We start from the raw sequence: 18044 nt of genomic DNA, 5'->3' as shown, positions 1-18044 counted from the left end.
TAGGAAAGTCTTTTGTTAGTGGGAGTACAACCTCGTGAACCCAAATTTAGTAAGAAATGTCAGAAATGCTAGGAGTGATAATTACAGAGTGAATCTAAATCAAATAATAGCTTTTTAATCATTAGAATGATCATAGTAATTTGAAAGGTGAACATAGCAAGAATGATGTTAACATAAAATTGTTGATATCAAAAACTGAAATTAATACTGGATCATTTCCATCATTAATCAGGAAATAAATCTATCTTGCAGGAGGATTTTCTGAGAGCAGCTAATAACTGCTATCACACTTTCCTGAATCCATAAACCAAATATAGATAGAAGAGTGACTGATACTAGGAGCCTGAAAGTGACAGTTCCCTCATGAATATCACCAGACCACGTGGCCTCTATGGTATTAAGACTTGAAGGAAAATTATCTTATCATGAAATAATTCAGCAGTCAGCTTGATGAGTAAGTACGCTGCACTGCAAAAGCAGAGATATCTGTGTCAAGCTGATTTTCTGCTATTATCTGCATGTTTAGAGAGTTTCTTGAAAATGGGAAAAAATGGAATTAATAATAAGTTTTGTATAAGTGCATACAATTACAGCAAATACAATAAAAATAGGTTCAATAAGTAGGAAAGGCTAAAATGTGACCTCTAAATCTTTATTCATGATTGTTACTGGCATGCCCCAAATCACCATTTAGATTTTATCAGCATCTATCAAATACTTCCAATGACAGTGACATCCTTTTAGTCTTAGAAGACATAGACATACAGGAAATTATTCCAATAGAATTTTTTGATGTCCCAAATCACTAAGCCAAAATTATTCTATTCACTATGATTTTTAATCAAAATACTACTATTCCAGGAAAAGCAGATTTAAATATTTTCTTCATCTTATGCAGTGTCTTATGCAGACAAATATTGCAAAGCAAGAGGCTTTGCTTCTTCTGTGACTTCCACCCTAGAACTTTAGAATTGCTTTCAAGGTTGTATGGGAGACAGTTTAGCCAAATCAAAATTTCAAATATCTGTGTTAACTGAGTCACCAGATCGACCTCTAAGAATGTAACAAATAAATTTATTTATTTAACATATATATGTATATATATATACTCACATTAGTTTTCAAAGATACACACACACACAGGCATATACATCTTCACATACGTGTGTGTGAAAGATGTTCATTGTAGCAATATTGTAACAGTAACAAATGGAAGCAACATAAATATTTATTAATTGATGTTTTATATATTCATACAATAGAACACTGTGCAATTCAGTAGATTAATAAGGTAATTGCATATAATATTTTGTTACACAAAATAGACATTCACATATACACACATATGTGTGTGCATTAGAACAAAATGTATAACATGATTCCATTTGTATTTTTAATAAATATAATCCTTTATATATGGAAAGTAGAAAAATACATATTTTAAAAGCTGTGTTTGGACTTCTTCTAGGCCCCAGTAAGATACATTTGAGTCAAAGAAGGGGCTTAAACTACATTACACAGTAGCAAGAGCTGGGCCTCTGAGACTCAGAAAACCAAGGAGCTAAAAAGGAGCTTTCTGGAAGAAGTTAGTAGGTCCTAGCTGCCATCCTAAGAGACAGCTGGAAAGTGATAACTTCTGGCAGAAAGTAGCCAATAAGCTTTAACTACATCATTACTATCAGAGGGGAGGCCAAGATTGCTTTGAGGTACTCAAAAATGAAATATAGAGGAAGAGTTTGGAGTGACTCCAGCAAGGGGACAGGTCTTCCTTATATTACATAGAATAAAGGTGAAGACCATGAGGTTATTCAGGTTACACATACACCATTTATTAAAATCTAAGAAGCTCTTTTTTTTCCCCTGAAATGTGTCTCACAGTCTGTAGCAGCAAATGGTCACTATTGGTAATATCTTTTCTATTAGAATATTTTTGCTGAAATATTATTATTCAAATGGAGCATCTTACCATTGGTGACCTCTTTTAGAACCGAGGAATAATGGTTCATTCTTATAAAGGCATATCAGCTTTACAGAAGCAAACATTACTGAGGAATGGAGTAGAATATCAAGGGAAGATCAAGTGAATCGGGCCAAATTAGAAGTTTAAAAAGTAAAATTTTCTAGACAATTTAGCCCAATTTAATTGATTGGGAAATGTTCATTGCTGCCAATTCATTAATATTTTTATCAAAGCTTTTAGTCTGATTAATTTTCTATGTTAGCTACTCAGATGTTGCTAGTAAGTTTGTTTCTGTTTCTTCTCTTCTGAAAGCAGTATGGAGTAATGATGCCTTTGAATTTGTGCATCTGTATGGCATCTCTCGTTTAGGTATTCGCAAAGGTGTCCATGTGGGGAAATCTAATGCAGGATGTGATAACAAAAGTGCTTCACTTAAGTTTGAAGCCTGTTTGTGCTTGAGGAAGAAATGAGAAATGAGTTGAATAAAAGAACGTGTGAAAGCCAAGGTATTTTCCATTTTGTTGTTTTTAGGATTGAGCCCCTCAGTTCCCACAGTGACTTTCTGGACCTTACAAATCAATTTATTTTTTTAAATGACTCTTTTTGCAATACATCAAAAGACTTCTTGACCTATTTACTCCCAATTCCCAGATTATTTTAAATACTTCTTCAGAGAATAACCCTCTGTCCCATAAACTGCCATTTTTTAAACTACAATCATTTTGACACATTTATAGCCAAAATGCTATTTCCATCCCTTCATATACTGACAAAAATGTCCTCAGCTTGTCAGAGGGATTAACAAAATAGAGATGGTGTGGGAAAAAGAGAGCATAGAATTTAGTTACATTTTTTTTCCCTTTTGACAGAAAAATGTAGCAAGTCTGAGTGCCCATTGAGCAATTATATATTTCATACTACAGTCTTATCACAACATAAAGTTATGTGGGAATTTTGTAGCTTCCCATCAATTTAAAATAACAGAACACTAGTCAGTTGACTACATGGAACAATTATTGGTCTAATAAATCCAACAAATTTGCTCTTACATACCAAGAAGACATACCTTGAATAATATGTTTGTATATGTATATTTCATCCAAAAAGATATACTTGAGGCCATTTTATAGGATTCTAAAAATAAGAGAATAAGTTAGCTTGTAATTATTATTTCATCTTTAAAAATAACATTTGTAGTGAATTGGATTTCTCACCAAACATTGCATACTTCCGCCTTCCCACATAAAAAGATAAAACAGTCATAATGTGTTGAATATTGTACTGAACATTTACAGGCTAATAATAAGCGTAACTTTTGTGAATGATGTTATTGAAAAGACAAAATTATTTCTAAGTTAGTTCATTAAATAAACAACGCATCTCTTTGAGATGCACTTATTAAAACTGATCTCAAGATACAACTCTGAAGTTATCGTTTCTGACTTCACAGCAACATGAAAGCAAGTCACCACATCACAATTTACATACCGTCTTAATAATTAGTGTAGGATTTTACCATTAATAGTGAATGTTTCAATAAGTCTGTGACATTTCTCTGGTCAAGTCATTAACAGAAATAAAAATATAAAAATAGAGCCGTTGTATGATAGATTGTTTCCCAAAACGATCTCTTGCTTGCTGCCAATATGACCTTGAAAAAGAGTGAAGACTATTTTCTATACCCTTGAAACGGTGGACAAAGTGACATTCTGAGAACTCTGAGCCCAGGTTTCAAAAGTACTGGCAGCTTCTAATCCCTGCACCCTAGAACACTCACTCTTGGGACACTCCCTCTCAGGACGCAGCCGCCACGCTGTAAGAAAACCAAGCCACATGGAGGGGCCACGTGTCCTGCCAGCATCTCTGCCAACAGCCCCAGCTAAGCTCCCTGCTGATGGTGTCGCAGCAACATTTGCCATCATGTGAATGAGTCACCTGAACGTCCAGCCCAATTGTACCTTCAGAGACACCAGCCTCAGCTTCCAACTGAAACCCAGGAGACATCAAATGAGAACCACCCAGGTGAGCTCAGTCAACACGTAGACCTGTGGGAGGTAACAGTAAGCTGCTGTTTTCGGGTGTTAAATGTTTGGAATACTTTGTTATGCAGCAATATTTAAGCAGCACATAATATAACTACCACTTTACTCATCCTATAACACACCCCTTTCCTGCTTCATCTCTTAGGTAAAGAAATGCATGAAGTCAATGAGGAAATTAAAACATGATGTAGACATTAGAGAATAGAATATTTCATGTTTAACTTTATTGTCATTTTTAAAATTGGCTCCTATGTAAGAGCATTTCTTTGGGAATAATTTTACCATAACTATAGATAAACTAATAGATAAATTTACTAAGGAATTGTGTTAAACATTAAATTTAATCTATACTCAGTGTATTTCACTTTCTTCAAACTCATCTATTTTCTTTGAAAAGCTGAAGATTGACTTATGAGTCAAAGTCTTAATTATTGTTGCAAATAACATTTCAGATAGTCCTTGAATTTCAGGATAAATGCCACCAAAGAAGGCATATGATTTCTGGTCTTCCCTCATTGCTATGTGTTGTTCACTAGAATGGGAAGGAGGAAAAGAAACCTTGGTGCATTAAGGTCTCCCCAGTCTTATATTTATAGCAGCTACTAGAGGAGATACTATATGAATAGCATGTTCTGACCACCTATTGGCAGCATCTTCCTTGGATAACAGTACCTCTCTTAAGTGGTTCCTCGGCTTCTCTAATGGTGTTCATTAGGAAAAGGGCAGCAATTCACACCTGCAACCATTCTGAGACATTTCCCTTGCCTGCAACGGAGGCCGTTTTTTGGTATTAAAACTACGAATACCTCCACCTGTAATAGTGTGCTTTTCAAACCATAGCATTTAAAAAAAAAACTGCAGTCACATTAGGATCACGTGAGACTCTTTTGATTCTTCCCAGTTCCAAGGGTGTATCCTTGACCAATTAAATGTGAATCTCTGGAGGCAGAAGCCAGGCATTAGTAGTTGTTAAAGCTCCCCAGGTGATTTTAATGAGTAGCCAAGGCTAAGAACCACTGCTCTAGAACAGTCTTAGTTCTGTGAATAGCTGAGAACACTACCCTGTTAGTAGCACCACTAGAAAGCATCCACTCATAGATTTGCTGATGGGGCACACTTTTTTCCAAGATCTTAGTAAATTCTCCATAGAGTTACTGAACTCAATTCATATCTAGCAATATAATGAGCTCTGGGAAAGCAAAAACTATTCTATTTGACTTCTGATCTTCAGGAGATTAAGGTCCAGTTGCAGGGAGGTGGGAAAGGCAGGAATGGAATAACCATAATGTAAGTCATTTAAATATAATGTGCCTCCTGTGTTAATAGAGAGTGCTACAGGAGCACCAGGAAAGGACGCTTCGAAAGAGCCTGTGGAGGCTCAGTCCAGCAGAGGGAAATGCATACACAGAGGCCCAAATTCTCAGGCAGAAGACAAGACAGGTCTGCTTTGATAAGGCTCATGGATTTGGGGGTGATGAGAAATTTTGAGGGTGGTGGAGAAAGTTAACATCTTTACATTTAAATTTTTTCCTTTACTGTTATTTTAAGGAAGTAATATGTGTTATAAAGATAAGAAAATAGACATAAGCAGAAACTCAAATAGTCGACAGATATATAAAAGCTCAGTCTGAAGAAAATGCAAAGTTAAACCACAATGAAACACCATTACATGCCCATCAGAGATGTATATGAGAATGCTTCTAATAGTATTATTTGTAAAAAGTGAAAAGTTTTAGAAACAACCTAAAAGCCTATCAAAGGGAGAACATATGAATAAAGTGTAGTATATTCAACTACTGCACAAAAGTGAGGTAAACTATAGCTAAAAATATCAACAGGAAAATCTCTAACAAGTAAGATGTTATGGGAGAAAAGCAAGTTGTAAAAAAAATAGATACCATATGATAGCAATTATCAATAAAGCTAAATAATTTTGATTTGGGGACTCATACAATTTAGTTGTGACACAAATATAGGCACAGAAATAAACATGAAATTCAGTATATATGTAACAAGGAGAGATAGGAAAATGGATGACACAGTGAATAAGAGTGTATGATCAGAGAAGAGTGCCCAGAAGCTTCAAAGTATATGCGTTATGTTTTATTTCTTAGCTTGGTGGAAGGTACACGTGCAATTTTATTTATTTATTTATTTTGTATTGACCTATAGTTGGTTTACAGTATTGTGTTAGTTTTAGGTGTACAGCAAAGTGATTCAGTTTTTTATTTATATATATATATATTTCAGATTATTTTCCTTTATAGGAAAATACAGTATTTTTCCCTGTATTATACAGTAAATCCTTACTTATGTATTTTATATATAGTGGTGTGTATCTGTTAATCCTATACTATTAATCTATCCCTCCATCCATTTCCCTTTCCCCTTTGGTAACCATAAGTTTGTTTTCTATGGCTTTGAGTCTGTTTCTGTTTGTATATGTTCTCACTTGTATTATTCTTTAGATTCCATGTGTAAGTGATATCATATAATAGTTGTCATTCTCTGTCTGACTTATTTCACTTAGTATAATCTCTAGGTCCATCCATGTTGCTGCAAATGGCATTATTTCATTCTTTTTTGTGGCTTAATAAATTCCCATTGTGTACATGTATGTGTGTGTGTATATATATATGTGTGTGTATATATATATATACACACACATATATATACATACATACACATATATACACACACACACACACACTGCATCTTTATCCATTCACCTGTTGTTGAACACTTAGGTTGCTTCCATGTCTTGGTTATTATAAACAGTGCTACTATGAACATTGGGGTGCATGCATCTTTTCAGATTAGAGGTTTTTTTTTCAGATAAATGCAAAGGAGTGGGATTGCTGGATCATATGGTAAGTTTATTTTAATTTTTTAAAGGAACCTCCATACTGTTTTCCATAGTGGCTGCAGCAATTTACATTCCCAACCAGCAGTGTAGGAGGGTTCCCTTTCTCCACACCCTCTCCAGCATTTATTATTTGCAGACGTTTTGATGATGCCATTCTGACTGGTGTGAAGTGGTTCCTCACTGCAGTGTTGATTTGCATTTCTCTAATAACTAATGATGTTAAGCATCTTTTCACTTGCCTGTTGACCATCTGTAACATTTTCTGTGGAGAAATGTCTGTTTAGGTCTTCTGAGTATTTTTTGATTGGGTAGTTTTTTTTTTATATAGAGTTGTATAAGTTATTTATGTATTTTAGAAATTAAGCCCTTGTTGATCACATTGTTTGGAAATATTTTCTTCCATTCTGTAGATTATCTTTTCCTTTTGTTTATGGTTTCTTTTGCTGTGCAAAAGCTTTTAAGGTTAATTAGGTCCCATTTGTTTATTTTTGCTTTTGTTTCCATTACTCTAAGAGACAGATCCAAAAAATACTGCTGTTATTTATGTCAAAGAATGTTCTATGTTTTCCTCTAGGGGTTTTATAGTATCTGGTCTTACATTTAGGGCTTCAATCCATTTTGAGCTTATTTTTGTGTATGGTGTTAGAGAATGTTCTAATTTCATCTTTTTACATGTAGCTGTCCAGTATTTATAGACGTTTTGATGGTACCCACCCTGACTGGTGTGAGACGATATCTCATTGTGGTTTTGATTTGCATTTCTCTTGTCTTGATGTGGGTCTGCTTACCTTCATCTTGTTTAGGACACTCTGTGCTTTCTTTATCTGGATATCTCTTTCCTTCTTCAGGTTTGGAAAGTTCTCAGCCATAATTTTTTCAAACACATTTTCCACTCTTTATTTTCCCCCTGGAACTCCTATTATGTATAGGTTGGCACACTTTATATAGTCCCATAGATCTTTTATGTTGATTTGTTTGTTTGTTTTTCTGTCTGCTGTTCTGATGGGGTGATTCCCTTTATTCTGTCTTCCAGATCACTTATTTGTTCTTCTGCATTATTTAGTCTGCTAGTCATTGCTTGTAGATTGGTTTTTATCTTTGAAATTGAGTTGTCTAATTTTTATTGAGAAACTCACAAAATGTGATAAGCAAAGCCAAGAGATCTGAGTTCTTCACAGAATTCCATTTTCTAGTTATAACTTCTTCCTAGTCTTGGAGTCTGTGGGCAGTCTTGTCACCACTTAATAAATTGCTTTGTTTTGCTTAGAGTGAATCAAGTTGTTTTCTGTTACTTTCAACCAAAGAGCCTTAACTAATACACTGTGGCATTAAAAGGTAACCATCTAATATATTAATTGGAACATTTCCCAAAGATAATCAACTAGAAAACACTCTCAAAATTTTAATATATGTTGACAAAGCACCAACTGGAACACATGAACATGCATATACCAAGCAGAATTTTAAAAGTCACCATCATTCTGAGGAAACACTCTGATAAAGTTGATAAAGGCAGAAAATAACCAGTAGCCAATGATAATTTCTAAATGTTACCAAGCCACTGAGTATTTGGGAAATTGAAAAGACATGTGAAAATAGGTGAAAGTAGTGGCTCAGTTATATAACAGGGAAGATGGTTGTGAAATGGATGTGCAGAATACATCATCATCATTAGCACCAGGAAGTATAAAAAGTATGAGAAACAATATTACTGACTCAGAAGTGTATCTGCCACACTTACAATCATCTTCATCAATGTTTCCTACAACTAAAATTATGTTTGTTGGACCTTTGAAACAAAAGAGTTAGCCAATATACCTTTAGGTCTCATTTAAATGGAGGACATTTACTTCTTTAAATTGATTGCAGTAAATGAGTAACTAGTAAATGCAACAAAAATAATGATTAAATATCTAGGAGTTTCTAAACAGCAAAAATGTGTAAGTGTGGGGGAAATCTACTGAGCAACAAAGGACTATAACAGAAGTTACTGTTTAAAAATAGGTTCTACACTTAGTCATATGACTATGTTAAGTTACAGTGAGAGTGTTGATGCTTGAGAATCTGGGCAAACACTACTGCCCAATGCAGCTGATAAGATTAAACCGCTGAAGGTTTAGGTAATACAAAGATAAAATAAAGGTATTTCCATACTTTTGCACTGTTAAAAGGGTATCTTACTATAATATATTTGCTAGCATTTTAAATATTTAATACTTTATAACATAGAGAACCATTACTATTATATTGTGTAATTATTGAGTACTTTAAAAATATTAAGTAAAAATCAAGCCATATTTGGATTCATAAACAAGTATTGAAATTGTCTCATCCCTCTTGTCTAATTCTACTTCATCTTATATGAAAATCTTTAACTGTTATGTAAAGTCTATTTTTTAAAAATACAAATAAAAATGTTATCTTAAGTTCAAAATTTCATAAAGTATTTCCTTGCTTAAAAAACATACAAAATCTGTAGATCTTTTACCATCAGAAGTTGGCAGTTGCTTATCATGTAAAGTATGTGCAAGTGTTCACAGTTGTGACTTGAAGTCTGCTTGTGCTCTCTTTTGCATTTTTGTTGCTATTTTTCTAATGAAACCATCACAGATCCATGATGAAAAGGAGATTTTAAAGACACAGAGCTGAAAACGGTATTAAAAATGTGTGTTATTGAATGTGATATAATCAATCATAAAATTTATTTTATGAGGATGAAATTGTAAATTTCCTGAAATGTTAGTCTTATAAAAAAGAAACAAACTAAAAGAACCAAAGACATTGGCAGATACAGTAAATTCTTTTAAACCTGTACTAGATGAATTGTGATAAGAGTGAATGTATTCTCTCCTGAGTCTTAGGTTTGGAGATGATCACAAACAGTGGCCTGAGATCATCCTATCTCAACTATTCCTTTGAAAGACATTTAAAAATTCTCTGAGAAAGCTTTCTAAATTTTAGTAGACCAGTAGAAGAATTCAAGAATCTCTAAAACTTATGTGCATGTAACAGAGCATGAAAATGCAAGAGTCAGGGAAAACTTTGTCATGTTGCTTTAATCGCAAAGGTCAGAGCTTGTAAAGTAATTGACAGGACATTTTTCAATCTTACTGCCAAAGAAATGGAGAGAGTGATTATGAGAAGAAAAAGAAAATGGAGTGTCATTGATTGATTGATGTGCTTTCCCATAGTTCATTTTTGCCTGGGATATTGCCCTTTCTCATGGTTGAACCCAACCTCCATTATCTCAAGTTATCAAATTTTTTCTTTTTAAGTTTTATAAACCCTGTCTAAGGAGGTGTCTTTCTGGTAGCATCAAACCTACCTTCCCCCTTCTGAGTACCACCACCACGCTCGATACACATCTAATCCTGGAAGGAAGAGAGAGAAAGGACTCCCTCAGATAGAGTTCTGGGATTGGAGATGGGGTGAGGTAATAAAGTCCCACCTAAAATTATGAATCTAACAGGAAAAGAGACGTGTTCCCTGCTCACTTTCAGGAGCCCTGGAGGTTAGGAAATCTCTCACAGTGTTCCCTCAGCCTCTTGGGGCACAGGAGAGGCAAACAGAGAGCGTTGAAGAGTAATGTGTAGGCAGAGAAACTATCCTTACTCACCTGTGTATCCCTGACCCCAAGGCCTGAGTGTTCACAGAGTGTGCTGCCAATAAATGTTTGTTGAATCAGATCATGGGGGGAAAAGAAAATATACCAAGTGGTTGGAGAAAAGTTAAAATTAGTGTCAAAACATAGGTGTATATATTAGGATGTAATATTCAAGTGAAAGAACAGAAAAAAAATCACAACCACAATGCTAACGAGAGGTAAAAGGAACAAGACTATAAACTCCTCGAAGGAGAGAGCATGTCCACTGTATCCCCATTGTCAGGTCCCACGCTTGACACAGTTTTAGTATTTAGTAAGTGTTTGTTGAGTGCAAAAATGAATGACTGAACGAACAAATAAACGGACCAACAAAGGAATAATAAAATTCAAAGGAAACCACCCTTATCCTCTGTAAATTAACCACCCCTTGCTTGTTTCTCAAGCTAGATGATTACTCCTTCCCCACCCAGAATACAGGAGGTTTACTCTGTGGAGACATTAAAGGTGCAGAGTGACAGAAACAGTTGAGGAGGCAGCTGATTTGCCATACCAGAACAGGATGAAATGTCAGAGCATGAAGAGTAAAAGGAAGGTTTTATAGCTTGCCAGTGTAGAGAAAAATGCCGGTCAAGTACAGAGGGTAGGGAGAGAGATATGTCAGTTTCCCCAAAAGCAACCCTGGAACTAGACCACAATGGAGCCATTTTTTAAATTCTGAGAAAATATTATTTCCAATATAGCATTATGTATAGTATTATGTAAAAAGCCAAACTGTGTATGAAGTATAAGGGTCAATTAAACGATATGCAAGATCACAAAAAATATCCCAGCCTGTACACCCTCTTCTAGGAGACTGCTGAAAGGAGTAACTCAAGAAAAAACGTGGAATTCCAGGCAAGAGAGGGGTAAAGGGAGCTCTAGGTGACAGACATGAAGCAAGACTGAGAAATGAATAGCTCAAATTGGAGCTGTGATAAATAATATTAATATAGCCATACTAGTTAGTGAAGACATCAACTACTGATTTTAACCAAAAATCAAGCTCTAATTATATTTGAGGGGTGCAGTGGGGAAGAATTATGTACTGGGGGGAAAGGGAGTACGTAAGATAGCTAATTTCATAACAGTAAGTTTGTAATGTCTGAATTCAAAATATTTTAAATAGATATCCTAGCATATTATTCAAAAATATGAAAGAAAGTAGCAGATAACACAGCTAAGAGGGATGAGAGCGGATGCCTCTGGGAAAAAACTGGGATTGTTGGTGGGTAGGAGTGAGCCAAGGGCTGAAAATCTTATAACACAATGTCACTTTTCAATTACGCAGAAATTCATGGATAAAATAAAAAGTTAAAAAGCAAGCTATTGAAAAAATACATGAATAAGAGACAGAGCAAGTTCCTAAATGAAGGAAGCACAGTAAAGACAACAAAGCTTGAATTAAGCAAGAATAAAAATGGCCCAAAGGATGGGCAAGTCCACCCTCACTAACAACCTGATGGCTACTGAAACCCTCAAGACTTCAGTTTCGCCTGTAGAATTAGGCAAGATTACAAAAGTTCAGTGTTGGCAAAGATAGAAGAATACAGGACCGCACAGACGCTGCCTAAAGCAGGCAGCATGTTCTCCAGGCAGTTCCGCATCTAGGAGAAATCATCGCAGGGGTATATAAACATTTACTTACTAAGATATTTATGGAAGAACATCTTTATTAGGGATGACCTGAAGCAAATGAGTACAGGAACATGACTCACTTAGCTATGGCCTGCTTCCATGATTAAACTTACGTAACTATTTTCTCCAAAAGTTTTTAAACCGTAAGAAAATGCTAATGGTGTGATACGAAATACAATCTCGAGGTAAGAGGTGCACAGTCCTCTTCCACTTATATCTACACTCACGCATATACCACATACACACACACTCATACACAGAAAAACTCTGGAAAAACTCTGGCAAAATGTTAACAAATACTATCTTTAATATTGTGATATTATGAGTCATTTGGGTCTGCGAGTCTGCTTCTGTGTTGTAGATAAGTTCATTAGTGTTCTCTTTTTTTCTTTGTTTCTTTTTTTAAATTCCACATATGAGTGATATCACATGGTATTTTTCTTTCTCTTTCTGGCTTACTTCACGTAGAATGACGATCTCTAGGTCCATCCATGTTGCTGCAAATGGCATTATTTTATTCATTTTTATGACTGAATAGTGTTCCATTGTAGAAATAGACTTGCAGACATAGTAAGCAATCTTATAGTTACTGCGGAAAGGGGATGGGAAGGGATAAATTTTGGAATTTGAGATTTGCCAATATTACTCACTATGTGTAAAAATAGATTTATTCTGTGTAGCCCAGGGAACTATATTCAATATCTTATAATAACCTTTAATGAAAAAGAATATGAAAACAAATATATGTATGTATATGCATGACTGGGACATTGTGCTGTACACCAGAAATTGACATGTTGTAACTGAATGTACTTCAATTTTTTTAAAATGAGTCATTTGGGGATTTTTTTCTTTACACTTTTCAGCATTTTCTAGGCTTTCTATGATTGATATGTATGATCACTGAAATTAAAACTTAAATATGCATTATGTTTTTGTTTTTATGAAAAATATTTATGGTTTTTTTCCATAAAGATAGCTCCTAGATGGAATGTATGGGCAGGTAAAGATGAAAGCCTTACAAAGAAAAAGAAACTGAAGGAATACAGTAGAAGAGCCAACATTAGTCTGCCCAGCCTGACAAATGATATGGGCATCGCTTTCTTAACACAGATTAAAAATCTGTCACAGAGAAAAGATACTACAGTAATGGGGCACTTCCACTATAAAGACATCTGCTAGAAATCTCATTAGACTAAAAAGCTGAGCATCAGACACATTCTTGACTTGCCTCACTGACAATTTCATCTCTCAGAAGGTAGTTTGAAGCAAAAAGTAGAAGGAACTGCTACTTAATTTTGGCCAGAAAGGAAGAAGTGGTTGGTGTTGGGAAGTGAGAGGAAACACAGATGAGGATGTACAGTAACAGGAATTCCTACCTGCCTGAACAACACACCTGAAACTTACTGATTACTGTCTAGGTAAAAGGTAAGGTGGAGAAGAGCTGGAAGTCCAATGACAATAGATGACCATAAATTCAGAGTGTACTCAGATTCTGTATCAGTGAGGAGAGGGGAGAAGAAAGTTTGTTCTGAACTGCTCACACTTTTGCAATAATTTCACTTTGGAAATATCTGCAAAATATAATTCCTCCAAATTATAAAACTATACACAAGAGATTTTTGCGACATTATTTGTCATTGCAGCAAAATATTAAAAACAATCTAAGTGTCCAAAATAAGGACAGCATATCCCTCAATAGAGTATTATACAATTATTATGATGATAGAGTTTATGATAAGAATGCTAATACTATCAGTAACTTGATATGAACTGAAAATGTCAGGGTACAAAAATATTGTGTACTCAAAAATATAAATGTATATGCAGAAATATTTTATTCATTACTTCAACAATTTTTTTATTGAAGTATTGTTGATTTACACTGTGGTGTTAGTTTCTGGTGTACAGTATAGTGATTCAGTTATACATATGTATTCTTTTTCATTATAGGTTATTAGAAGATAATGAATGTAATTCCCTGTGCTATACAGTAGGATTTGTTGTTTATCTATTTTGTATTTAGTAGTTTGTATTGACTAATCCCAAACTCCTAATTAATAACTCCCCAACCCTTTCCCCTTTGGTACCCATAAGTTTGTTTACTATGTCTGTGATTCTGTTTCTGTTTCATTAATAAGTTCATTTGTGTCATTTTTTTTAGATTCCACCTATAAGTGATATCATATAGTATTTGTCTTTCTCTGTCTGACTTACTTCACTTCATATGATAAACTATCTTTATGTCCATCCATGTTACTGCAAATGGCATTATTTCATTTTTCTTTATAGCTGAGTAGTATTACACACACACACACACACACACACACACAAACATATCACATATCTTTATCCAGACATCTGTCAATGAACATTTAGGTTGCCTCCATGTCTTGGCTATTGTAAATAATGCTGCTATGAACACTGGAATGAATGTATTTTTTCAAATTAGGATTTTCTCTGGATATATGCCCCAGGGTGGGATTGCTGGATCATATGGAAGCTCTATTTTTAGTTTTTTTAAGGAATCTCCCAAGAAATTTTAATTAAATGCCTATTAATATATACCAGATACTAATCTAGGCACAGAATGAACACTGAACAAAATAAATCAAAGTTCTGCCCCCAAAGTCCTTCCTTTCTGGTGTGAAAAGACACAAAATATTTAAGAGAAATTATTTTTGGTTAGAGGAACTATGGATGATATATGAGTGATCTTTTGCTTCTTTTTCTATACTTAGCAAATCTCATACATTGAATATATATGACATTCATAATGGAAATATAAAATGTTATGTTAAAAAGAGATAAAAACATACATATTTAACAAAAGCATTATATCTTAATTTAATCTGTGCGTGATGTGCTAAGCAAGGAAGGTAATTTAGTCTATTATGTGTTTTTTTTCAGAGTATTCTTGAATATTACACATACTTCCAGATACTGCATTTTAATTAGAAAATTAACAGGGTAGAGTGACCCAAATGATGGGAAATCTGAGTTGTGTCAGAAGGGACAGAACTGTGGAAACAGAGACATTTAGACATAAAGGTAAAACTAAAACAAAACAAAACATCAGGTGTGGTGGAAAGAATAAGAGTTAGAAAACCTGAGCTTAAATCTGGTTCCGCCTTTTCCAACAAACCTCAGAAAATCACTCTCAGAATATTATTTCATCCCTCTGAGTTCCAGGTACGTGAGTGTATACAGAATAAAGATAACATCTACTCTATCTATCATTAAAAATTGTTATGAGGATCAAGACCAAATAAATAAATAGATAAAAATATCATATATTTGAAAGCACATGGTTATTAGAGGGAAAATCAATTAATACAGGATTTTTATCAAGAAGAAATGTTTCTATAATACTAATGCACAGTTAACAACTATTAAATTTTAATATAAATCATAACAAATGTCTATACACGTATACGCATATGTGAGTATTTTTATATATCTTTTCACCAAAATGATCACAGTTTACATAATACTTGATAATCTGGCTTTAAAACTTGAATGACTACCATTACATCTGCTGGTCTAGAGAATAAAATTTAGAAGAATGTGTGAAATATTTGGCTCAGTCTAAAGTGTATGTCAGTGAAAGAGAATCCATCACACACACCAAGAAATTAAGCTCTCAGTCTCTAAGCAATCTTCAGGCAGTTACTAAATGCCCATCTGATGTGGGCATCTCAAAAGCAACTCCCCGAGGTGGATGGCCTAGATGCTTCTCAACCCTTCCCCACTCTAAGCCTCTGTTATTTTATTTTGACTCCATAAATTGTCCACCAGGCCAAGATACAGTGAAAGCAAGAAAACTAACATTTACTGAGGCTCCCATGCCCTTTGAGCTGCGCATTGACACATTATCTCATCTGATGCTAGCAAGCCCATGAAGTAATTGTATTTTATAGCTGAGGAACACAAGACTCAGAAAGACTAAGCAATCAGTCCAAAGATAAATAGCCGGTGAGCTGCAGAATCAGGGTTTAAACCCTTGGTTTCATAAAGCACATACTGCTTACCCTGTAACAGTGATTTTCTGTGTCCTATAAAGCCTAGTGTTCTAAAGAGATGCCTAAGGGGCCACCACAGCAGTAAGAGGGGGTCTGAGCGAGCCCTGTCCTGAGACATACACTCAGCTTGAGTCAGAACCACCTTGATCTGTCTCTCATCTGTTAGAGCTCATCTGAAACATTGATCCCACTGATTACAAGGAAAGTTTACAATCCAGTGCATTCCACCGTGTGTCTTTCCCTGTGTTTGTCAGGGAGGCCTAGGCACCTGCAAGACTGTTCAAGTCTAGGAAGTCAACAGATTGAAGCCAGGTGGTTTGATCTGTAAAGACTTTACAAGTAATATGGAGCCAAAAAGCTGAGACTCCATCTAGGACATCTGTAATGAACAGGAACAAGAGGATGCTGTGAGGCCAGTGAGTTCAGGAGATGCAGAAAGACAACTGCCAAGTACAGAACAAGACCAAGTCAACCAAGGCAACGACGACTAGATGAATCGAGTTACACTTGCGAGCAGGTGTGACCTTTCGCCCTGCAGTCACTCCCACAAACGGAGGTGTTTCCACTTAGCCTTGCTCTTCTCTTTCTAAGCCTCTTTGAATGAACTTATTCTTTCTCGAGTTTTAGAATACCATTTAAAATCTGTATGCTTAAAATCTCCAAATGTGTATCTGAAGCCCTGACATCTATTCGGAACTTCAGATCTGCATATCCAACTGCTTGCTTTTTGTAGGCAAACAAATGTCCCATAGACACCTATAAACGTCCTCCAAATTAAAAGAGGTGTAAGAAATAAAGACCAATTTAACCGTGGAGTGATTTCAACCATTTAATCAGCCTAAGTGTTGGTTCCCAAGTTGGTTACAAATCAGAAGAATCTGGGGCACTTCTTTCAAGAAGTTTCCCTAAGCCCTGACCCTGGGGAGGCAGAGCATCTGGGGTGCAGCCTGGGAATCTCTATTTGTTTTAATAAGCACTAAGGTGATCCTGAAGGCAGTTTTTGGAGATATACCAAAAGTAGAAAATAAGCAGAGTTGTGCAGCAGAAGCATGCTGAGCCCATAAAGTAGAAAATAAAATCTTTCTTAACGTGTTTGTAAAATTAATGCGGATACTGGTTTTTGTAAAACAGCAGTGGAACACTATATTCTAGCATTTTATGATGGAATCTCAGCCTATGCACGAGGAGTGCAAGAACTGTTGTCTTATGGAACGGGTCTTTCTGCTTGGCCACGTGGCCCTGCACATCTCAGGGCCCTTTGCTGGTCCTTTTGAGGTATTACGGAGATAGGAAAACTTTTTCTGATTGTATATGGTCCCCTCTGCCTAGACAGAATATACGGCCATCTCCTTCCTGGGGTCTTATCACCAAAGAGGGGATGCCCATCCCCTTGCTCAGCAATGCTTTCAAGAAATAGGGCTTAACTGTCCCTCTGTTCTCTAGTCCTACAAGCCTCTCTCTTCTCCACTTTCTAATATCAAAGTTCTTCTAGACTAGAGAAATTTTTTCTCGTGTCTCTTTCTCCAAGGCATGGACTTATGCCATATAATCTTAACCCCAAACTCCCATACAAACACAGCCCAGCCTAGAAACATCAGTGTTTATACACACACCCTACACCCAAACACCTCTCCTATGAGGCGAGAAGTTAGGTATTTGCTGAATAGTAAGACGGGAAAGGAAAATAACAGGAAGAAAATTCTTAAAATATTATCAAAGCCACAGTTAAAGATCATTGAAATTCAGTATAAAATTAAAATTTCAGTCAAATTTTCTATAATTTCCTGGTGACATCCAATATTCACACACATTTTGGGAAAGACATCATTCCCATCTGGTGAAATGTATTTTACCAAATTTGAAATATTTCAGAATT

The 18044-nt window shown here is 35.3% G+C and overlaps 1 long non-coding RNA gene across 2 annotated transcripts in view; it reads left to right on the top strand.

Annotated features, from left to right (window-relative positions):
- The window catches only part of LOC140697366 (uncharacterized), a 105408-nt gene that overhangs the window by 60941 nt on the left and 26423 nt on the right, over positions 1-18044 (top strand). For both annotated transcript variants that reach the window (XR_012074327.1, XR_012074326.1), the window contains exons 4-6: positions 253-454; positions 2330-2466; positions 3759-3982. This is a non-coding gene — a long non-coding RNA (uncharacterized lncRNA). The remainder of the gene's footprint in view (positions 1-252; positions 455-2329; positions 2467-3758; positions 3983-18044) is intronic.

The sequence above is a fragment of the Vicugna pacos genome, chromosome 7, assembly GCF_048564905.1.
Source record: "Vicugna pacos chromosome 7, VicPac4, whole genome shotgun sequence".
Taxonomy (NCBI): domain Eukaryota; kingdom Metazoa; phylum Chordata; class Mammalia; order Artiodactyla; family Camelidae; genus Vicugna; species Vicugna pacos.
Note: the sequence above shows the minus strand (reverse complement) of the source record. Positions and strands in the feature narration are given on the sequence as shown.